This window comes from Elephantulus edwardii, unplaced genomic scaffold (genome assembly GCF_000299155.1).
Source record: "Elephantulus edwardii isolate Elephantulus edwardi_28Jun2011 unplaced genomic scaffold, EleEdw1.0 scaffold00027, whole genome shotgun sequence".
In the NCBI taxonomy this organism is placed as follows: domain Eukaryota; kingdom Metazoa; phylum Chordata; class Mammalia; order Macroscelidea; family Macroscelididae; genus Elephantulus; species Elephantulus edwardii.
In genome coordinates this window covers 12,763,438-12,788,166 of record NW_006399777.1, presented here as the reverse complement: position 1 = coordinate 12,788,166, position 24,729 = coordinate 12,763,438, and positions in this window count along the sequence as shown.

Below are 24,729 nucleotides of genomic sequence, written 5' to 3'. Positions count from 1 at the left end.
TCTTGCTTCTTTGCCCTTTAGGACATTAAAAAGGCCCTTATCAGTGGATTTGCCCAGTGCAATATAGTGTTTCATTCCTGGGTTGCTGTTTCCATGAGGGGTGAGTGGAGATTCAAACTCCCACTGATAATAATCCGTCTCCTTGAGGGTCTTCCTCTCCTCTACCTTTTCCAGCACATTGTCTTCTTCCAAGTCCTAGTGCCCTCTGGTAACACGCCAGAAGCACATGAGACAAAGTTTCACCACAGCACTAAGGAGTACCCTAACTGTCCTTCTAAGACACACTTGTTTCTTTTGGCAGTCCATGGTATATTCAGTACCCTTGCCAACTCCGCAACTCAAGGGCATCCATTCTTCTTCAGTCTTCCGTATTTGTTGGGCAACTCTTAAAAGCTTAGAAAACAACTGAAAATATGTATTATGGATGAGGTGCACCTTAGTCTTTAAACCGATATCCTTGCTCTTTACAACTTTGGAGAGGTCTTTGTCAGCGGATTTACCCAATGTAACAGATCTTTTGACTTTGGATGGAGCAGGAGGGGAAGACCCTCTATAAGATGGATTGATTCAGTGACTGGGGTAATCGGGATGGGTGTGTCAGAGGCAATGAGATTGGCACAGGATAGAGCAGGGTTTAGGGCTGTTGTACATAGGGTCGCTATGAGTTGCAAACGACTTGAGGGCACATAACAACAACAACAACTGTTATTTTATTGAAAGTCTACAGAAAGGTTAGATTTTCATTCATTCATTGTTGCACATTTTCCCACTGCTACCATGAGTGTTGATTTTGGATCCAAGTTAAATGAAATCATTGGCAACTTCAATCTTTCCTCTATCTAGCAGAATGTTCCTTGTTGGTCCAGTGATGAAGAGTTTTGTTTTCTTGATGTTGATTTGAAATCCATATTGAAGGTGGTAGTGTTTGACCTTCTGCAATCTGTGCTTCAAGTCTTCGCTTTCAGCGAGCAAGATTATATCATCTGCATCATGTCAATAGTTCACGAGTCTTCCTCTTCTGCTGATGCCACCCTTCTACCCCGTTTAGGGTGGAGGAAATGTGCTGGCTTACACAACTGTTAAAGTTTAAGAGTGAAGCCCTCTTAAGTTATGTTCTAGTAAATTACTTCCTTTATACGCATATTGCAAATATGGTCACGAAAATAGTAGATAATCCAGGGGCAAAATTAGGACAATTAGCCATAATCAAACAATTATGGAAATGAATCACTGGTTGTGCAGGCTTTGAGCCTAGACTCGGAGAACATTAGCTCAATTGGCACAACAGTCCAACTAAAGACAATCTCTTTTCTTCCCCAACAGTCTCAAAGAAAAGGTCCAGAAGTTAGTCTCACTGGTGTTATTTGTGGTAAATCTGGTGCTTTAGTATGTAATGTGTCAAATATCACATATCAAGAGGTCTATAGTTCGAATCTACCATCTGCTCAGTGTGAGAAAGATGGGCATTCTCCTCCTATAATGATTTACAGTCTTGGAGATCTGACGGAGAATTAGAATGGACTCAACAGCAAGGTTTATTTCTCAGTTTAAATTTGTTTGAACTTGCCTCATGCAATCACCTTGAGCCACTGGGGTGTCAAATGGCATCCTGGTTACCCATGGTGGACAGTGTTTGGTGGAGCTCCCAGTATAAGACAGGTTTGGAAGCAGGAGTGGCATCCACTTCCTAAACCACATGCCTTTGGAAACGCTATGAACTTTGAGAAACGATGATAGGTATAGAAGAGCTTCAAGTCTTTTGTTCATAGGTTGACAGTGAGTCATGCTAGACTCTATGACAATCAACAACAACAATGCAATCACTGTCACCAGGTCTCAGGGACAGTTTCACTTTTAAAGGGAGGGAGAAGAAAACACTTTCCTAGAGCTCTGGTACATACCAGGGTTACATGACCTAGAAGAATGTTTCACCAAAAACAATTAAAGGCGGGCCCAAGGGCTACGTAATAGAGTTACCACGTCACCACCTTTGGGTTGGGAGCGTGACTTTCTGTCCGCTAGACCAACAGCTCTCTCTCTCTCTATGCTGTTGTTGTTGTTGCTAAGTGCTGTCAAGTCATTGGCGACTCATAGAAACCCTATGAACGAAGTCCTGGACAACTCCTGCATAACTTTCGTCCTTTCTCCAGGTTCATAGGGTTTCCAGAGGCAAGCTATTGTGGAAGTGGATGCCACTCCTGCTTCCAAGCTTGTTTTAATCAGAGAGCTCCGCCAAACACTGTCCTGTCCCCCGTGGGTAACCATTCTTGTATTTGATTCATCAGTGTCACAGTGTTCAGCTTCACAGCAAGCATGAGTTGCCTCTGTACAGCAAGTGGACAGACCAGGGTTACACAACCTAGAAGATATTTCACCAAAAAATTAAAGGCAGGCCTGAGGGCTGCAGAGTAGAGTCACTTACCTTTGACTTGGGTATGTTCATAGTCTTAGCAATTACTTGCTATGCATTACAGAGCAGGACAATGACTAAAGATTACAGGAGAAAAATTGATCTCTTGAACTGGGGTGCTGGAGAAGAGCATTGAACATATCATAGACCACAAAGAGAACAAACAGGACTGTCCCAGAGAGAGTGATACCAAGCTGCTCCTTGGAGGCAAGGATTTTGAAGGGCTATCTCACATACTTTGGGCATGTAACCAGGAGGAAACAGTCCTTGGAGAGGGACATCGTGCTTCGAAGGGTAGAGGAACAGTGCAGGAGAGAAAGACCCTGCATATATTAGATTGACTCAGTGACTGGGGTAATGGGAGTAGGTATGTCAGAGACAATGAAATTGGCTCAAGATATGACAGGGTTCAAAGCTATTATACATAGGATAGCTATGAGTCACAGACATATTGTCATACTGGTGGTGGTGTGTCTTTGAGTTGGAACCAACCCTTAGCTGACTCTCCAGTGCATTTTCAGAGCCCATTAATTGTGCAAGAGGAGATTACCCATCCTTCTCTTGCAGCTGGTGGAATCAAACTGCTTACCTGCAAGATTGCAGCACAGCTTATTATTATTATTATTATTATTATTATTATTATTATTATTATTAATTTTAATGAACACCTACAGATATTTTGGAATTCCATTCATTCATTGTTGCACTTTTCTCCCCACCCACTCACCCCTACCCCCACCCCCAGTTCGCTCCTCTCCTTGAAAAGCAAAAGAAAAACTCCTTCATTGGTACACAATCCCCCACCCCCACCCCGCACATCCCCACTCCCACCTCAAGTATACTCCACTCTGCAACCCTCATTCTGGACTCTTATGATAATCATAATGCCCTAAAATATATTAATTTTAAACTATTCTCTCCCTCATCAGCTTCAATGCAGTAAACATAATTTATCCAGTTTTTCTCAGTCTTACCCCCACCCCAATGTCAGCCTTCACTGAACATACTGTCCGCACATTAACCTCACTTCAATGAATGCCTCCTTGGCCAGACCATTCTCAATCCTCAAGTTCCCCTTTGCCAAATCAAGAATATCTCCTCCCTAAAAAAGCACTTCCCCAAAGGATCACCAAAACTCCACAGCTCAAAGACAGAGTTCCAACTCTCTTTGTCTTGTCAGTGCTCTACCCCAGTAGATGCTAGCATCACAGACTGTGAGCACTGAGAGTCCCAGCTCAAGGCTCTGTGCCCATGCTGGTGCATGGACTACAGTGGTCCATGACAATGGACCCTTGTGCAAAGAAATGCAAGAAAAAGAATGACAGTGTGGTGCGTAAATACAAATATATATGTCACAGCTGCCTGCATTGCTGTTATTGTTGTTGTTAAGTGCTGTCAAGTTGACTGCAACTCATATTGGTCACATAAACAATTATTCTGAACCTTGGTACCCTAGTCTGTGCCATCCTCATGTCTCCAACATGGTTGAGCCCATTGATACAGTTTCTGTGTCGATCCATCTCATTGAGGGTCTTCCTTGCTAACTCTGACCCTCCCGCCAACCTTCCCAAACACCCTTCTTAAGGACTTGCTCCTTCTTACAACATACCCAAAGTCCGTGAGAAGGAATTTCTCCATCCTCGCCTCTAAGGGGGTACCCTGGTTATACTTTGTTCAAGACAAATGTGTTTGTTCTTTTGACAGCCCATTGGGTATCCAGGGCTCTTCTCCAGCATCACAGTTCAGAAGTCTTCATTTTTCTTCTATCATCTTTAGTCATTGTCCAAATTTCAGATGCATAGCAAGTAATTGAAAATATCGTGGCTTAGATCAGTCACATTGTTGTTTTTAAACTGACACCCTTGTTCATGAAGTACTCCAGAGAGATCCCCGTGGCTGTCCTGTGATGCTGTGTTCTGACACGGTGGCCTTCTTTTTCATCTAAAAATGATGAGTATGTGGCGGTGAAATGAAAAGTCGTTGTCCTTCTTTGCATTTTGGGATTGTACATGAGCATTTACTCATCGACAAAAAAGTCTAGGGATTATCAAGCCAGCAGCAACTTGAAAATGGTTTGTTTTGATTTGCTTTTAAGGTGGAGCGAGAAGACAGTGATTCACGGGGTAAAATACAAATAGTGTCGAAGAGGTGACACACTGTAAGCCTTGCCCTTCAGTTGTTGTGGTGGTGCTTGTTGTTGTTGTCTATCATCAGGCACAATAGAATAAAACACTGCCTGGTCTTGTAGCCCATCCATAACCTACTGTAGATTGGACTGTTCTGATCCACGGGGTTTCTACTGTCTAACTTTCACCAGAGGTTTTTCTAATAGCTCTTAGTCTACAAACCTCTGCTGAACCATGTTCAGCATCATAGCAACTTGCAAATCTCCGTTGGCAGGCAGATGGTGGCTGAACGTCAAACACACTAATTGTTAGTTAGAGCCTGGTCTTCCTCGTGGAAGATGAGAATCTAATGAAGCAGTAAGAGGTTTTAGGTAAAGAGGTAGGAGAGTGAGAGGAGGAGCCCAGAGTTATGAATATCAGTGTAGAAGGGAAAACCTCAGAGAAAGCTGAAGAGGTGCAGGAAGAGAGTCTGGGTATGTCTATGACGTCATCACACCCCTGTCAAGGACTCTTAGTCTTCAGACTTTAGCTCTAAAAGGATCTTCCCCTACATTTCAGGATCTACCTTGACATTGAAATGTATCGGTGACAGGAAACACATGGACACCATGGTTAGTGTCCATAGTCCTGTAGCAAAGGGAGGAAGGTTTGAGTCTTCCAACTGAAACTGCTTGGAAAACAATCACAGATCTAATTCTTTGTCTCCTTTGAAAGGTTGTGTACTCCTCACCTTCTTTTACAGATATTCTTGGCTTTATGGTGACTTTTGATTGAAAATCTATTTGTTTCCAGGCACTAGAATTGAAGATGAAAAATGTAAGCAGCAGTAGAAAGACGACCAGTATTTTAGCTTGGGATGCTTCCTAGCTTTAGAATTGAGACTCCAAATGGAAACGGGTACTTGAGTCATTTATACTCGCTGTACACAGTCAGGGAGATATGATCGTGTTACACCCAGAAGCAAAACCAAGTGGAAATGAGTCATTATCTGGCTGCCTTATGCCCTCAGAACACCCACATTAAGCTGAAAGTCAGATCCAATGGGCATTTTTCTGAGTCACATCCGACTCGGCAGCGTGCGGTCATCACAAGAGCATGCTGAGTTTCTCCTACGGAATCAGAGATGGACATTTCATCCAGAAAGAGCTTGTTCACCTACTGTATTTGGTTTTCAGATGAAATTTGAATTTGATTTTCCAGAGCCTATATTTACTGCTAAAGACCTCTGGGCATGGCGTTATCCGGGCTGTTAACTTAAAATGTCCCTGTATTGTGGAAAAGACCTAGTGAATAATTCTCTGGAAAACAAGTTGGTGAGAACTGTAAGTAAGTGACATCGCATGACAGTGTTAGCATTAAAACAAACATCTTCACATTATATATATATATACACATACAAATATACATACATCTATCTCTATCTCTAGATCTAATCTATATCTATATCTACATCTACATCTACATCTATCTATATCTATATCTATATCTATATCTATATCTATGTCTATGTCTATGTCTATGTCTATGTCTATGTCTATGTCTATGTCTATGTCTATGTCTATGTCTATATCATCTATCTATCATCTATATCTATCTATATATATCACTACCTTGGACCTGATTCCCAAATTGTCTAAGATTTGTGTTGTTGTTGAGTACTGTCAAGTCAGATCCAACCCATAGCTGGACCCTTCAGCAGGTTTTCAGAGGCAGGTAATCGCATAGGAGGAGTTTGCCCATTCTTCTCCCACAGAGCAGCTGGTGAACTCAAACTGCGTGCTTATGGGATTACACCGCTGTTTCCTGCCGCAAGGCCACCAGAGTGCCCTTAGCTTCCTTGTAGATTTCCAAAAGTTTCCAAAGCAGTCTTGACCGCTGACAGCCTGGACAGGTGGTTGAGTATAAACCACATGGCTGCAGTATATTTCTGGAGGTACAATGACGGCCCTGGTAACCAGAGAGGCAGAGCTAGAAGGAGCCCACCCAGCAGCCAGTAGCCATCGTAGTTCTCATTTCTCCATGCAGACCTTGTATTTGCCCCGTGGCTGGGAGTTCACGTGCACTAACTTACCCATGACTGGGCACATCACCAAGACTTCATCCTTGCTCCTTCTGCTGCACCACATAACTGACAGTTCCCTTGCCTTCATTCTGTCCCTGAATACCTACATGAAGTTGATTCTAGCCCCGATTCCATGCCTTGGGGAAGCCCACTGCCTGGCCAAGATTTCTCTGACTTTCTCAGGATTTTATTTTTCCACGATCATTTTTCCACGATTGCAACTCCCTGCACCTGTTATTGTTCGGTGCCATCAAGGTCCAATAACACAATATACTATTGAACATACCATGAACTTCCAGGAGAACAAAAAGGTCCTAGAGAGGGTGAAACCAGGTTTCTCCTTGCAGGCTAGGATTTTGAAGCTCCGTCTCACATACTTTGGGCATGTGACCAGGAGATACCTGCCCTTGGAGAAGAACATCATGTTTGGAAGGATGGAGGGACAACACAGGAGATGAAGACCCCAGATTAACATGGTAACTGGGGAAATGGGCTTAGGCGTGTTGGAGTCAGGGAGATTGGTTCAGGATAGGGCAGAGTTCAGAGCTGCTGTACATTGGGTCACTATGAGTCACAGGAGACTTGATGGTACATAACAACAACAATATTTAATATATTCTATCTATCTGTGTTTCATTGATTATGCAAAGGCATTTGACTGTGTGGATCATAACAAACTGTGGCTGACTCTGAGAAGAATGGGAATCCCAGAACATTTAATTGTGCTAATACGAAACCTATACTTGGACCAAGAGGCAGGGGCAGTAGTCAGAACAGAGCAGGGTAACACTGCATGGTTCAAAATAGGGAAGGGTGTACGCCAGGGATGCATCCTGTCTCCATACCTTTTCAACATGTATGCAGAGCAGATTATCCGAGAGGCTGGGCTCTATGAGGAGAATTGTGGCATCAGGATTGGTGGCAGATCTATTAATAATCTCTGTTATGCAGATGACACAACCCTGCTTGCTGAAACTGAGGAGGACCTCATGCACTTGCTGCGAAGGGTCAAGGACTGCAGGCTTCAGTGTGGACTGAGGCTCAATGTCAAGAAGACAAAGATTCTCGCCACTGGACCAATTGGCAGCATCAGGATGGATGACGAAGAGATTGAGAGTGTTCACAGCTTCAGTTTGCTCGGCTCCACAGTCAACACTCTTGGCACCAGCAGTCAGGAAATCAAAGAGCGTATCGCGATGGGAAAGTCTGCTGTTAGGGACCTCTCTAAGGTACTCAGGAGCAACAGTGTCTCTCTGGAGACTAAGGTGCGCCTGATACAGGCCATGGTATTTGCAATCGCTTGTTATGCATCAGAGAGTTGGACAATGACTAGGGAGGACAGAAGGAGAGTGGATGCTTTTGAGCTGTGGTGCTGGAGAAGGGTACTGGATGTACCCTGGACTGCCAGGAAAACAAACAGATTTATCTTGGAGAGGATTAAACCAAGCTACTCCTTGGAGGCAAGGATTCTGGGGCTTCGTCTGACATACTTTGGACATGTTGCCAGGAGGGACGGGTCCTTGGAGAGGGACATCATGCTTGGGAGGGTTGAGGGACAGTGCAGGAGGGGAAGACCCTCTATGAGATGGATTGATTCGGTGACTGGGGTAATCGGGATGGGTGTGTCAGAGGCGGTGCGGTTGGTGCAGGATAGAGCAGGGTTTAGGGCTATTGTGCATAGGGTCGCTATGAGTCGCAAACGACTCGACGGCACATAACAACAACAACATATTATCTTATAGATGATGGTGATGATGATGATTATTATTATCTGATTGTCTTTTGTCATGTGAATTGAGATTTTCCTGTTTTGTTTTCTATTTTAATACTGTTTGAATTAGGCCGTAAAAGTTTTGAACATTTTATTATGATGCATTATGTTTTCTTGATTTCTTGACCTGTTTTGGATATGGATGTTGATGTTATTTTAGTAAGCAACTGACCAGGTTGAGTTAGGCTGCCATGTCCAATCGATTTTCAGTGGATTGCGATCCCAGTGTCAGTTTCATTTGCAAATCTTTTCCAGTGTCCATCTTAGGAACTGGACAACAAGCCGTCACTTCCATCACTTCTCAAAATCTTTGCACTGCTTTTTAGAATCAGACCAGTCTATATTCATTGGAAGTGTGCCCGGGAGTTTATAAACAACTTTATATAATCACTACCCAGAGTCTCCCCACCACCCTGCCTCTTTCCATCTCTGTTATACATTGAATTGTGTCCCTGAAAATGTTTGTTAAATTCCTGACCCTTGTACCTGTAGATGAGACTTTATTTTGTTATGTCATACCAGTGGAGGGTAGATAGTAAACCTAATCAATTCTGAGTTAGCCAAAGATGAGACTAGACAGCTATACACAGTGGGAAAAAGGTGTCAAGGAACACCAAAAGTTGCAGGAATACAGCAAGTACCAGGAAGTAGGAGAGAAGTTCATGGAAGAAAATACAGCTAAAAGCCTCATTTGAACTATTTGCCACCATAACTATTTGAAAATAAATTTTTGTTCTTCAAAACCACCCCCTTGTGGTATTTCCACATGGTAACACTGAGTAACAAAGATAATAGGATCCTTGGTACTTTCTCCAGATCCTCTTTTTAGATCCTCTGGCTAGAGAGCTGGAAGTTTCACTTACTCTCCATTATGTTGTAATTTCCACAACTATGTCCCCATTCGGAAACAAATGTTGTAATTGATGAAATATCTGTAGTTCCTTTCTTTTCATTTGCTTATTTTTTAGTAATGATTTTTAATGCAACATATATATATTTTTACAGCATATTCTTTCCATTTAATTTTTCCCTATTCATTCATTGTTGTACATTTTCTTCCTTTCCACCCCTCCCCCAGTTTTTCTCTTTGTAAAGAAAAAAAAATTCTTTCACTGTTATACAGTCCCCCCCAAGTCCACAGTCAACTTTACTATGCATTTCTTTTTCTGTAATCTTTTTAAGATTTTTTTCTCTTTTTTTTAATATTTTCTGATTCTACTACAGTATATCCAAGTGCTTTTATTTACTTACCATAGAACCCATTGTACATCCTTAACATAATGATTTTTTTCTTGTCATAAATTCCAAACCCCAGCTAATGATCCATCAGATATTTTTCCTTCCTCTTTTTATTTTAGTCTTCCAAAATGTCTACTAGATGTGTTTGAACTACTCATTTCATTTTCTGTGTCTCATATGGATGTTTACTATTGTCCATATCTTTTATTTCTCTTTTTGCAAAATTCTCTCATTTCTCTTTTAGTCTATAAATTCAACTTTAGGTGTGTTTGAATCTGGCAAACACACAGATTGTATTAGTTTTCTATTGCTGTCATAACACATTTCCAAAACCTTAAGAACTTAAAGCAATACTCCTTTATTAGCCCTCAGTTCCTGTAGGTCATACTTTCCACCCAGTGTGGCTAGATTCTCTACCTAGGATCTCACCAGGTCAAGGTGAGATCAAGGTACCGTCCAGGACTGCAATCCCTGTGGAGTTCAGGGTTCTTTTCCAAGATTACTCAAGACTGTAAGAACTTGATTTTTTTAAGACCGAGTTCTCTGCTTCCTACACATCTCACATTTCCCCCTTTAAACTGACAGTAATGCATCAATTCCTTTCTGCTGTATCTCTTTGTCTCTCACAGGATACTTTCCTCTTTAACTTTGTAGGAATCACATGATTACATTTCTCCCCTTCCTCCAGCAATCTAGAATAATCACCCTCTATTTAGTCCTGTTGATTTTTGTCATTGTTTCTAAGTTCTGTGAGTGTACTGTGACTCATAACAACCTTATGAACAACAGATCAGAACCTCGCCCTGTCCTGAGTCCTTCCGCTCTCTGCTTTGCTCGAGCCCGTTGTTACAATCAATGTGTCAGTCGATCTTTTGGGGGAGTCTTCCTCTCTTTCTCTGACCCACCACCTTTTCCAGTACGATGTCTTTTTCCAAGGACTGGCCCTTCCTGACAACATGCACAAAGGAACATCCGGGTTATACTTCCTCCAAAACAAACGTGTTTGTTCTTTTGTCTCTGTATGGGATATTCAGGATTCTTCTCCAACACCCCAACTCAAGGACATCAAGACTTTGTCTGTCAACATTATTCAGTTGATGAACAGTTTTAATCACATCTATAAGGTCATACAGCATAACTTAATCATAAAAATAACATCATGAGTCAGAGATCATGTGAGCAAAATTCTACCTACTGCAGTGTCCATTCTGTTTTTGTTTGACTACATATTTCACTTCTACTGATTTTTTTTTGCTTTTGAACTTTGTTTTGTTTTTAAAATCTTCCTAATTTACAATGATTTTCATTTACTTAGGATTTAATTCCTTCTTTTGGTACCATTAACCAGTACTGCCTGGTTTTCCCTCTGTAACTTGATTTGTGTCACTATTAGAACCTTTACTTGAAATATTATTGCTTTTTAATTTTTGACTCATGTACTTTTTTATGTCTTTCATTTCTTAAATTTGTTTTTTTGTTTGTTTTTTTCTATAATTATATTTTATTAATTTTCATAAACATTTACAGATATTTTGGGTTTCCATTCATTCACCGCTGCACCATTCTCTCTACCCTCCTCCCAGTTTGTTCTTGTCCAAATGCCACAGTGCTTGACTCATGTACTTTTAACTTGTTAAATTTGTGTCTTCTACGCTGCAACAGTACCATGACACATCTTCAGGGATATGAATATGTGCGGCTAAGCACAATTGATAACAGTACATCTAAATTCCAAAATCAATCTCCATAATAGTCTATGTGTTTCCTACTGCCAAAGGGGCCCTTTAGAGTAGTGAGAGAAAAATCTTCACCCTGAAACCTACAGCATCCCTTTTCAGCAGGAAGTAGCTAAGAGAATACGCCATCCCCTTTTTCTTATGAATCAGGGTGAAGTCTCTCTCAGGGAGGAGTGATAGGGAATGGCAAAGGACACACTGACAAAGGAGATTAATCAGAACTGGCTTTGACAAGCACTGTGGCAATTGGACAATTAAAACAGACTTTCAAGGGGGGAAGAGGAACAAACTGGGGAGGGGGGTGGGAGGGTAGAGAAAATAGTGCAACAATGAATGAATGGAAATCCAAAATCTCTGTAAATGCTCATTAAAATTAATAAAATTTAATAAAAAAACCAAAGTGCTTAGCATTTTACATTTCATGAGAAGCCCTAGTGATACAGTGGTTCTGCCGTGCTAACTAAAAGGTGAATCGTTCAAAACTACCTGCCACTCAGCAGGAAAAAGATGTGGCAATCTGCTCCTACAAAGACTGGAAACCCTTTTGCAATTCTAGTCTGTCCTGTGGCATCAGTAAGAGCCCGAATCAGTGGCCGTGGACTTGGTTTCTGTAATCTATAAAACAACTCAAGGAAGTAAGTTTCACTTTAATCTCACTTAACAAATAAAAATAGTGAGATTCACAGATATTGAGCCAGTAAGTCACTGAATGGGAATGAAACCAAAGCTGCATACTTTCAGAACACAAAGATCAAGCCACTGCATCCTAGGCTTTTCCAAGGCTTAAACCACCCACCACCCAGTTCCCACTGAGCTATTTCTGACTTAGGAGTAGACTGTGTTGCCCTGGTTTTCTGGGCTATAGTCTTTCAGAAGGCTAGTGCCAGAGTGTTCTTTTGAGTTAAAACTCAAGTGCTTAACTTTCTTCCCAAGGCTCGTCTCTGCTCATTTTCCTTTTCCATGGTCTCGCTGCTGAGAAGGACAAACTCGGGTTCATAGAAGCCACAAGCAGTTCAATTAAGCTATTCTGTTCCAGAAAAGAACTGCTTTGTTGTGACACATGACCAGTCCTGCCTACATTTTCTCAACTAAAGAGACCGGTCCTTGGAGAGGGACATCATGCTTGGTAGGGTAGAGGGATAGCGCAGGAGGGGAAGACCCTCTATGAGGTGGATTGATTCAGTGACTGGGGTAATCGGGATCGGTGTGTCAGAGGCAATGCGATTGGCACAGGCTAGAGCAGCCTTCAGGGCTGTTGTACATAGGGTCGCTATGAGTCGCAAACGACTCGACGGCACATAACAACAACAACAACAAAGTGTCTATGTGTGTCTCAGTCCCTTCATCTCTATGCATGTATGGTTTGTCCACTGGACACCAGGCATGGCCAACCCACAGTACCTTCCAGGAAGCTGTCTATGCACTTGCTTTTACCCTCTGCAAAGGGGAACTTGGGTTAATCAGGAAAGAAACTCCCTTGAAAGGCAAACAGTGAGTCGAGTGTACATATGGTGGAAAACAAATGGCTCTTGGTACCATGTTATGGAAATTATCTCCCTTGGCTAGATAAAGGAGCAGGGCGCGCTCAGGTGAGCCCGCCTTTCGTTCCACGACCCATGCGTGACGTGTGCACAGCCTCTGAGAAGCACCATCTCTACACTCTGCGCACTCAGAACTGGGCAGCTGTCTGTTGTGCGGAGCTCGGGCATCGACCTTGTACCCACCATGGCCGTGACCGCCTGTCAGGGCTTGGGGTTTGTGGTTTCGTTGATTGGCATCGCAGGCATCATCGCTTCCACCTGCATGGACCAGTGGAGCACCCAGGACTTGTACAACAACCCAGTGACAGCTGTGTTCAACTACCAAGGCTTGTGGCGGTCCTGTGTCCGGGAGAGCTCTGGCTTCACCGAGTGCCGAGGCTACTTCACCCTGCTGGGGCTGCCAGGTAAGGGCCCCGGTGCCTGGAAGGCTGGTGGGGAGGTGAGAGGGGGAAAGGAGATGCAGGCTCTGCCAAGGTCACCACCGAGCAGGGAATAGCTGAACTTCACTTTAGACAGGGACAAACACCACCACCACCAGGCAGAGGCTGTCTCTCCAGAAATTTTCCATTTAGCTATAGGGTCAAGGCTTAGACACAGACAGGGCAACACACCCAGACTGGTTAGGCACTGACTCATTCTTTCAGGGAGTGGTATTTTCTGGGGACTTGGAGGCCCTGTTTCCCTAAGTGGTGGTCCCCCAACCCAGGGAGTCATTTTTAAAAACACCTACTGTATTATCAGTGGAGTTAAGCCTTAATCATTCACAGGAACAAAATGCAGAAAGTCTGTGTGTTAGCCACGTTTTCCCTTTAAACCCAGTGTGTCCCCTCTCTACTTTGAAGACAGCATGTCTCCGGATCAGGGTCACCTCAGGCCCCCTTGAGCCTGATTGACCTAAGGTTGGGCATTGTGGTTGATCTAAAGTTGGACATTGCGATTGATCAAAGGTAAACATTATGATTGGTCTAAGATTGAACATTGTGACTGGTCTAAGCCAGACATTGTGATTGATCTAAAGTAGACATTGTGATTCCTCTAACACTGGACATTGCTATGGCTCTAAGGTGGACATTGTGATTGGTCTAAGGCAGACATTGTGATTGATCTAAAGTTGACATTGTGATTCCTCTAACAGTGGACATTGCGATGGCTCTAAGGTGGACATTGTGATTGGTCTAAGGTAGGCATTGTTAGGTAGATCAGAAATAGAAGCCATGGGCCTCCAGGAGCTTTCCATTTACCAGTAGGCTCAAGATTCAGGCACAGCAAAGGCAACAACATCAACAGTCTGGTCCTATAGTGACTCATTGACTTATATATTTAGCAATTATTCATTTTTCTCTGAGGATCTTTATAGTTCTTCATTTTTCTTCTGGATAGCTTATCCACTTTGACTTGAATTTTGTGTATGAAATGGGATGGGGGAATGTTTTCGTTTTCTGCAGGTAGAGGTCCAGCTTTGTCAGTCTCAGCTGTTAAGTAGTTTTCATTTCCCCATTTAATCAGTTTTATTTCCTTGGCAAATATCATATGTAGGCCGTACGTAGGTAGATGAGTTGACTTCTGGGTGCTCTACTCTATGCTATTGATCTGTGTACTTGTCATAAAATCACCATGCTGTTTTGATTACTATGGTTATGTGATAGGTTTTGAGATCAGGGAGTTTGATGCCTCCTATATTTTTCTTTTTCAGAAGAGTTTTGCTTATTTGAGATCTCTTTCCTTCCTCAACAAAACTGGAAATTACCTTTTCTGCCTCTTTGAAGAGTGAGTTTGGTACCTGCATTGAGATTGTGTGTGATTGTTTTTTGTAGGATTGTCATTTTCACAATGTTGAGTCTTCCTATCAGTGAACAAGGACTGTTTTTTCTATTTAATTAGTTCTATTATTGTTTCTTGCAGTAGTATTTTTGCATTTCCTGTATGTAGGTCTTTATTTCTAAGGTGGTAATATTTTAAAAAGCAGACTGCCACATCTTTATTTCAAGGAAGAGCTGATTGGTTAAGATGGTTGACCTTTCACTTAGCAGCCCCATATTAAATCACAGCATCACCGGGGCTTCTGCCTAAGTTTTTGGGAGGCCGGAAGCAAGACAGTGGCCTTGGCAAGAGCAGAAAGTTTTTGTGACAATCATGGAGATTATTGAATGCCAAGCTAAGGTGTTTGGAAGTCCATGAGAGGTTTTCTTTTTAAGAGTTATGGTATTTCGTAAGTATGAATCTCGCAATGACATTTCAGGATGACACAGTTAACCACTGGGCTAACAGACAAAAGATCGTCAGTTCAAAACTACTCAGAGGTGATTCGGAAGTTCCAACACCTTCAACAGCTGAGGAGTTTGTACCGCTTCACAAAGGGAAATTAGAAACTAGGCTTTGAGTGATCAAGCCTTAGTTTGAGCGTGTTGTTATTGTCATCACTGTATTCAAAACATGGAAACTGGCTTTGAGTAACTTGCCCAAGGTTACAAACAGCTGGAGTCAGGGCTCCAATCCTCTCCTCTCTGCCTCCCAGCGCAGTAGCCCAAATGAGTGTTGAGCCACAATCCCAAGTCCCACAAAGGACACCAGGGAGCCGAAACCAATGCAAGAACATGAGGGATTTTATTATGAGCTCGAGCAGGGACCCTACACACCCCCTGAAGCAGCAGCAGCAGCTGGTTGATCCCCAGGTGCTCTTTGTGTTCCAGACTTTTATTGGTGCTGGGAGGGGCCAGGGTCAGTTGGGGGCTGGGAGGTTATAAGAGGATTGGAGAAATTGTAGTTTCAGGAAGTGGACTCAAGGAGAACATGAACAAAGACTTAATACGGCTTCTAGACCATATATATAAGATATGTATATAAAAACTTAACTCTAACATTGTTGTTGTTGTTGTTGCTTTAGTTGTTGTTATGTGCCGTCGAGTCGTTTGCGACTCATAGCGACCCTATGCACAACAGCCCTAAACCCTGCTCTATCCTGTGCCAATCGCACTGTCTCTGACACACCCATCCCGATTACCCCAGTCACCGAATCAATCCATCTCATAGAGGGTCTTCCCCTCCTGCGCTGTCCCTCCACCCTCCCAAGCATGATGTCCCTCATTGGACTCGGGCACAAAGCTTAAACCCCGGTGAAGAGGTGCCGGTCCTTCTCCCAACTCCTTCCTAAATCTACTCCTATAGCCGCACACAGACTCTTTCCTGAGGGTTTTCTGTATTTAATAACAAGTGAAAATACTACATTTCTTCCTTAATTTTCTTCTTTTTAATTTTATATTGGTTTGCATACAAAAGTAGTGTTTCATTCATATACATTGTGTTTCACATGTTCCCCACTTCACGTTGTATTTCATGCAATCATTCCCATACATCAAGTTTGATAAAATCAATCACCCTTGATCTATGCCCACTATTACCCTGTCTTTTCAGGTACCATTGTATCTTTCCTAATTCCTTTACTCATTCCTTCTTCTAACCAAATTCTATGACCCTGTGATTTCCCTCTCTCCCCGCCTTCAGGTCTTCTGTCTCCTTCCCTTCCCCCTTTGGACTTTCATACATGTTTTACTAGTTATCCTTCTATTCTTATAAGAATAGTCTCATGCAGTATATGTCCTTAAGAAACAGAATTAGTTCATTAGGCATAATACTCTTTAACCTCTCCCATGGTATATAGTCTTTTTTTAAATTGTTCCTCCTGAGAGCTGCATAGTATTCCATCATATGAATATACCACAATTTTGTTTGTTGATGGACATTTGGGCTGTTTACATTTTCTTGCTATTGTGAATAACACTATGAACACCAATGTTTATGCAAATCTACTTTTATTTCTCAGTTCTATTTCCCTTGGGATATATTCCAAGGAGTGGAATAGCCAGGTCATATGGAATTTCTATGTTCAGCTTTTTGAGGAAACATCAAACTGCTTTCCATAATGGTTGTACCATTTTACAATCCCACCAACAGTGTATGAGAGTTCCTATCTCTCCACATCCTCTCCAATGTTTATTGCTTGCTGTCCTGTTACACTTTGCCACTGCTACTGGGGTGAGATGGTATCTCATTGTGGTTTTAATTTGCATCTCTCTGATTGCCAGTAATTTTGAACATTTTTTTCATGTGTCTGCTTGTCATCCAAATCACTTTCTCTGTGCAAAATCTTTTCATGTCTTCTGAATTCTAGCAAACATTCAGAGATGAACTATCATCAGTTCTACTTAAATTATTTTTAAAAATGCAAAAAAAGGTACACTCCTAGAGTTTCCTATGAAGTAAGTATAACATTAATACCCAAACCAGACAAAGATATTGTTGTTGTTGTTGTTGTTGTTACATGTCATCGAGTCACTTGCGACTCAGTGACCAGATATACAACAGCCCTAAACTCTGCTCTATCCTGTGCCAATCTCACTGTCTCCGATACACCCATCCCGACTACCCCAGACACTGAATCAATCCATCTCATAGAGGGCCTTCCCCTCCTGCGCCGTCCCTCCACCCTCCCAAGCATGATGTCCCTCTTCAAGGACCGGTCCCTCCTTTCACCATGTCCAAAGTATGTTAGACGAAGCCTCAGAATCCTTGCCCCCAAGGAGTGCCTGGTTTAACCCTCTCCAGGATGAATCTGTTTGTTTTCCTAGCAGTCCATGGTATACGCAATATCTTCTCCAGCACCACAGCTCAAAGGCATCGATTCTCCTTCTATCCACCACAGTCTAATACCTCCCATTAATATAGACAACACAAAGTGTCATCATATAACATGCTTAACACACCTGGACACTCAATACACTAGGGAGTTGGTTGGACTGCAAAAATTGTATAACAGTTGAGTTGTGTTAATAGTGACATATATGAGTTATGCAAGGAGATATGGAGGCAAAACATTTTACAGGCAGAAGCAATGGCATCTTTGAAAGTGTAGAAGACTGGGCAGTATTAAGAGAATTGAAAGGACTTTGTTCAGTATGCCTACATGTTAAATATTTAGGAACAATTTGTTTAAAATATTTAGAAAATATAAAATGTAAAAAATCTTTAATTAGAATATATATTATAGATTCTTGGATGAGAATAATAGAAAGATGTGAATTTATCCATAATGAATGGACAATAATGAAAAAGAAAATACCAACATTTAGACTTTATCAAGTCCCTGTAATTATTTTTAATAAATTAGCATCTATTAATACATATCATTTACATTTTTACATACATTTACCTAAAGTACAAGAACGCAGTCTAATCTGCACAATTCTGTGAGGTACATGCTATTATTATCTCTGTTTTTAGCTAAGGTATAGGAATGGAAAAAGCATTTATCTAGTGACACCACAATAGTCAGTGGCAGGGTCAGATGTCAGACCCGGGCAGATTTCTCCAAACCTGAGATCTTCATTACAAAAGGAATTCTAGGGGAGCTCTGGTGGCCTAGTGGCAAGGAGCTGCAACTACAATCCCAGAGGCGCACGGTTCGAATCCACCAGATGCTCTGCCGGGGAAGGAGGGACAATCTCCTCCTGTACCAGTCAGATCTGATTTGACGGTACTCACACAAAAATAATAAAATAAAAAAAAAATAAAAGGAATTCTAATCAAGGTATCAGTAAGAGTTTTCCGTTGAGAACATGACTGTGTGTAAGTGCAAGCAGAACACCAACCAAAAAGTCCACCCATTTCATCAAGTTGATTCCAGCTCCTTGTCACCCTATAGGACAGACTAGACTTTCCTCATAAGCTTCGGAGGCTGCAGCCTTCACCTCCGCAGCGGATTACCGCACCTGGTGGGTGTGGACCCATAACCTTTCAGTTAGCTGCCCGGGAGGAGATTGCTCATTTTTCTCCCAAGGTGTGATTCGAACCACCGGAGACTTGACCTTTGGGTTAGTCCAGCTTCCTGTGGGCTACAACACTAGAGGGCCCTTCTATGAGAGGAAGCAGATTTTTTAAAAGAATTTATTAAGGCTTCTGCTTGTGTCTTTCATTTGTTTTAAGAGTAATGAAGTCAGAAGCTGACTCAGCCAGCCAGCCAACTAAATTCTAAAGCCGTGATCCTTTAAAGTGTCTGCTTTTACACAAGGATAAACAGTCGTATGGATGGAACAAAATCTAAGAAGGATGCAAACATGTAGATATGAACCTAATGTAAGATAGAGGAGGTTTTATATGTAATGAGAAAAAGGAAGGTTTTATATGTAATGAGAAAAAGGAAATCTAATAAATGTTATAGAAACTATTTACTAGTTTGGGAGAGGGAGAAGGGAAAAAAAGAATCATAGCATCCACCAGTACATGCAGAAAAATTAGTACCAGGTTGCTAAAATACAAATGTACATAATTTTTTTCAATTTTATGAAAAAATCTTGGAAACATTTTCTGTGTTCTAAACTGAAAATAGCTTTATAAGCATAGAAACAGTGACAAATTATACAAAGGAAATATAATCATGTGATTATGCCATTCAACAAATGTTTATTGAGCACATGTGATATTTCTGAACCAGGAAATGCATAAAACTAAATACAGTGTTTTGTTTTCATTGGTTTTTCCCCCCTAAAACCATAATCATAATTAAAAAGCAAATAACTAAATTAAATAAGAAAATATCTTTTCAATTACTACTGATGGCCTTGATGTTAGGCTTCAATCCATATTAAAGGCTGCGGTCCTTGAACTTCTGCAGCAAGCGCTTCAGGTCCTCCTCAGTTTCAGCAAGCAGAGTTGTGTCATCTGCATAACACAGATTGTTGTTGAGTCTTCCTCCAATCCTGATGCCAATTTCTCATCATAGAGCCCAACCTCCTGGATAATCTGTTCTGCATATAGATTGAAAAGGTATGGAGGCAGGACACATCCTGAGCATATACACCCTTTCCAATTTTTAACAGTGCAGTGTTTCCTTGCTCTGTTCTGATGACTGCTTCCTGGTCCAAGTATAGGTTTCGCATAAGCATAATCAAGTGTTCTGGGATTCCCATTCTTGATTGGCATTATCATGGCAGAGGGTGAAGAGATTGAGATTGTGAACAGCTTTAGTTTGCTTGACTCCATAATCAACACTCTTGGTACCAGCAGCCAGGAAATTAAAAGACAAATTGCACTGGGAAAGTCTGCTGTCAGACACCTCGCCAAAGTATTGAGGAGCAATGATGTCAGTCTGTAAACTAAGGTGTGCCTGATTCAGGCCATAGTCTTTGCAATTACTTACTATGCATCAGAAAGCTAGACAATGACTAGAGATGATAGAAGGAGAATTGAAGCCTTTGAGCTGTGGTGTTGGAGAAAAGTTTTGAATATACCATGACTGCTAAGACAATGAGCAGGTTTATCCTAGAGAGGGTGAAAGCAGGCTGCTCCTTGGAGGCAAGGATTCTGAAACTCCGTCTGATATACTTTGGGCGTGTTGGAAAGAGGGACCAGTCTTTTGAGAGGACATCATGCTTGAGAGTGCGGAGGGACAGTGCAAGAGGCGAAGACCCTCAATGAGATGAATTGACTCAGTGACTGGGGAAGTGGGAGCAGGTGTGTCAGGGACAATAAGGTTGGCTCAGTCAGAGATGTTGTACATGCGGTCGCTATGAATTGCAAGTGACTCAACAACATGTAACAACAACAACAACATTATTGTGGTTAGATGCTGTCGACTACTACTCATAGTGACCCTTTGAACCACAGAAGTGGCCCTTGCCCTGCCCTGTGCCATGCTCATAACCTCTGTACTGCTCAAACCCACTGTTACACTCCCTGTGCCAATCCACCTTGTGGAGGGTCTTCCTCGCTTTCACCAACCCTCTACCTTTCCCAAGGTGATGTCCTCTCTCAGGGCTAGTCTCTCCTGAAAATAAGCCCTGTGTCAATAGAACAAAATTTCACCATCCTTGCCTTACGGAGAACTCTAGTTGCATTTTCTTTTTTTTTTAAGACAGATGTGGCTGCTTTTTGGACAGTCCATAGTATTTTCAAAACTCTGTCAACAGCACAATTCGAAGGCACTACTAATTCATCTTTGGTCTCCCTTATTCATTGCCCAACTCTCAGATGTATAGAAAGCCGCTGAAAATACTAAGGCATGAATCAGGTACCCCTTTGTCTATAAACTCACATCCTTGCTTTTTAGAACTTTGCAGTGTATTAAGATCCTTAACAAATAAACATCCACTGCCATTAAGTTGATTCTCTGACTTACAGCAAAGCAGAACAAAAAACACATAGAACAAAGTAGAACTTCCCCATAAGGTCTCCAAGGATGTAAATCTTTACGAAAGTAGACGGTCTCATAGAGGTTTAAACTCCTGACCTTTAGGTCAGCAGTCAAATGTTTTACCCACAATACTAGCAGAGCTCCAGATAAATCCTTCATGTAAAATGACAGGAGAAATGCTAAAATTCTACTAAATACATGAGGAAAAGTAGAAAGTGACCACTCAAGAAAAAAAGAACAAATACATTATTTTTTAAGTTCAAAATGATCAGTCATCAGAGATGCAAGTTTAAGGAAGTTATCATATACAACTTAGTATATTCACAGTGTAAGTAGATATTGGTGTCGTAAGTGAGATAAGGGCCCTCAAATGCTGTTGTTAAGGGTAAAATCCATAGAAAACAATATAGTTCTTCATAACAATGTTATTTTGGAGCCTCAAACCCCTTGACATCCAAGTTACACTTATAAGGATCTGTCTTTTTTTTAAAGTAATAAGAAATGCTGGCAAAGAACTATAGGCAAAAAGGTTAACCAAGACATTGTATTTCATAGCAAAAAAAAAAGAGGGGAAAAAAGCAAGGAAATTAATTACCTGACTGGTTAAGAACAGAATAGACCCTGTCTAGGTGAGCAATCTTTTGTAAAAAAAACCTTAAAACTAATTTTCGTTGAGTTGGAACCAACTCAGAGGTGACTCTCCAGTGGGTTTGGGGAGACAGTAAACTGCATGGGAGGAGATTGCCCATCTTTCTCACACAGATTAGCTGGTGGATTTGAACTTCCAGAAAGACACTCCCTTTGGGCTGGCAGCACAACTGTCTACAGGCCACCAGCACTCCCTTGGTGAATAACAGGGTTTCTTTATAATGAAAAATCCACGCATTGTAAATGTTTAAAAGTCGTTTATATGACAAGTACACAATTAAGTGAAAGAGCAAAATATGAACTGTTGTTGTTGTTGTTGTTGTTAGGTGCCATCACGTGTGCTATGACCGTGACCCTGTGAACAACAGATCTGACCTCTGCCCTATCCTGCACCATCCTTATCATTTCTGACACACTAGAACCCATTGCTGAAGTCACCATGTCCACCCATCTCACTGGGATCTTCTTCTTCTTCACTGACTCTCTATATTTCCAAGCCTGGTGTCCCATTCCAGCCTATTAATTATGCAGAAACAGACACAGAAAATCAGTAAGAAGGAATTATACCAATTAAATAAGGTTTAAAATTATTATTTTCTTCTCCCTAGATTTTCTCTGCCTATTTTATACTGTGAGCATCAAAAAAGAGGGGATTAGACATTAGGGATTTTACAATAAGGGAAAATTAGGCAGAAAAATCTTTTTCTTGCTATTGTACGCTTCCAGTATGGGGCTGGAATTCAGGTTGGGAAGTCATCTGGAGCAGCCAGATTCTATAGAGGTTTGTTTATAGTTCTGGTGAGGATTAGGGTGGAATGATTACTCGCCATTGGGTGTGAATTGATTGTATTCAGCCTCCAATTAGAAAAGAAATTTTGGTCAAACATTCTTCTATATAGCACCGGTCTGCCCATTTGCTACACAGAGGTAACTTGTAGTTGCTGGGATGCTGAACACTGTGACACTGATGTGTCAAATGTGACAATGATTACCCATGGTGGACGGTGTTTGGTGGAGCTCCCCGATTAAAACAAGCTTGGAAGCAGTAGTGGCATCCACTTCTGTAAATAGCTTGCCTCTGGAAACTCTATGAATGTGGAGAAAAGATGAAAGTTATACAAATGTTCAGATATTTCATTGATAGGGTTGCTATGAGTCACCTATGACTTGACAGCAATTAACAAAAACAACAACTGTACAAAATGTACAGTATAAAGGTATAAAAAATGTACACACCAATCTTAAAAACCACCACCATCAAGTTGACTCATAGTGACCTATGAATCTGGCTCATAGACTAGAGCTACCCCATAAATCTTGTCCAGAGAAGACTGATGCATTTTTATCCCAGGGAGTGACTGGTGCATTCGAACTGAGAACCTTTCAGTTACAAACCAATACTCAACCGACAGTGCCAGCAGGGCTCCTGTTCTACTACTATCCAACAAACTCAGCTCTTGGCTGTCAAGTCAGAACAGACTCATCCCTGATCCTCCAGCAGGCTTCCCGAGGCTGCCAATTACATGACACTCCCTCTTCTTTCCACTGAGGAGCAACTGGTGGATTTGAACCACTTGCCTTTGGATTGATAGCACATCTCTTAACTCTCTAGGCCACTGGAGTTCCCATACTACTATTAACTTTTCCAAATTCCTACCTACAATATATCATCTGTCCCATCACTTTTGCCTAATTACCATGAATCATGTTATATCAATATCCACAAGATGCTGAAAAAGTAGCAAAAACTTATTTCTCTATATCAGGAAAAATAATGCAACTTCTAGAAATTGATAACCTGAAATGGAACCTCTAGAGCTAAATATGGGGATGTATTTCAACCTCAATATGGGAATGGTTTCTCTTAGGAAGTCAAGATAAAATGTTGCTCTGTTTTAAAGGTGACCAAGCAAAGTTATTTATGCTATTGTTGACATTATGGTTAAGTCTATTGTTTTCTGTTATCTGAATTGTTAAGAAGAAACTAAGCAGAACATAGTCTTTCCTTTTTGACTTTGTTTACTCAAGGAGAGACAGCTAAAGCAGAGGCCTGCTCATTCAGTGCAGAGAAAACACATCAGAAAGAGGAAAATGCCATCTTTCAAGTGTTTTAAAGCAAGGTGGTGCTGATTTCACATTAAGAAAGTGTGTTCACTTTTAATTTCTCACTTCCTATTTAGTACTCTACCTAAGTAAAGTCAGCATCACTATGGCTTAAAAATTTAACTTTAAAAAAAAATCTGTGCCACTATTTCAACCAAGAAAGAAAGCTTAATTTCTTAACACCTGAATCACTTTTCTTTTTTTCCTTTCTGGAAAATCTGCTCCAAAACATTTGCATAGAAAAGTAGAAATTGCTACAAGTGAAAATAGGTCACTGAAAATAATCTATTCTTTTTTTAATTTTTGATATATTATTCTGAAGACATGTAGATACTGAATTTGAGGAGACAGAATAGACTAATATTTTGACATAGACCTGAAGATCAAACTGATGGGTCTCTGTGAACAGTCTACTTCTTGGTTGAAATCAGATTACGCAGGGCCCCAAGTGACTGAAACCAGTGACAAAATGTTTCCTAAACCACTTCAATATTTTGCAATAATTGTACAACCCCTATCTACCTCTAGCAGATACCAGGGCCACTTCCTCCGTCCTCCCTCACCTTTCAGACAGGCCTGATGCTGCCTTTGGGAGAGGCAGAAGCTATCAGCTCCATTTCACATCAAGACCTATAAAACTCTTACTTTCTCTTCTTTTGAGTTTTTTTGGTTAATGCCTCACTCTTTCCAAACACCGATCAAAGAACCTGAAACAAGGGGTGCAGTCGAGTGAAATGTTCCCCCTTTCAATGTAAGGGAGGAGACCCTCCGTATTTGCTTTCTGTGTTTGCTGAGAATAAGCGGTGGGAGCGGTAGCTGGGTGCAACCAAGATAACATTGAAATGTCCAGATGCCCTCGGTTCATTTCCTGGAGAAATGTTGTAGCGTTTAGAGATTGCTCTGTGTGT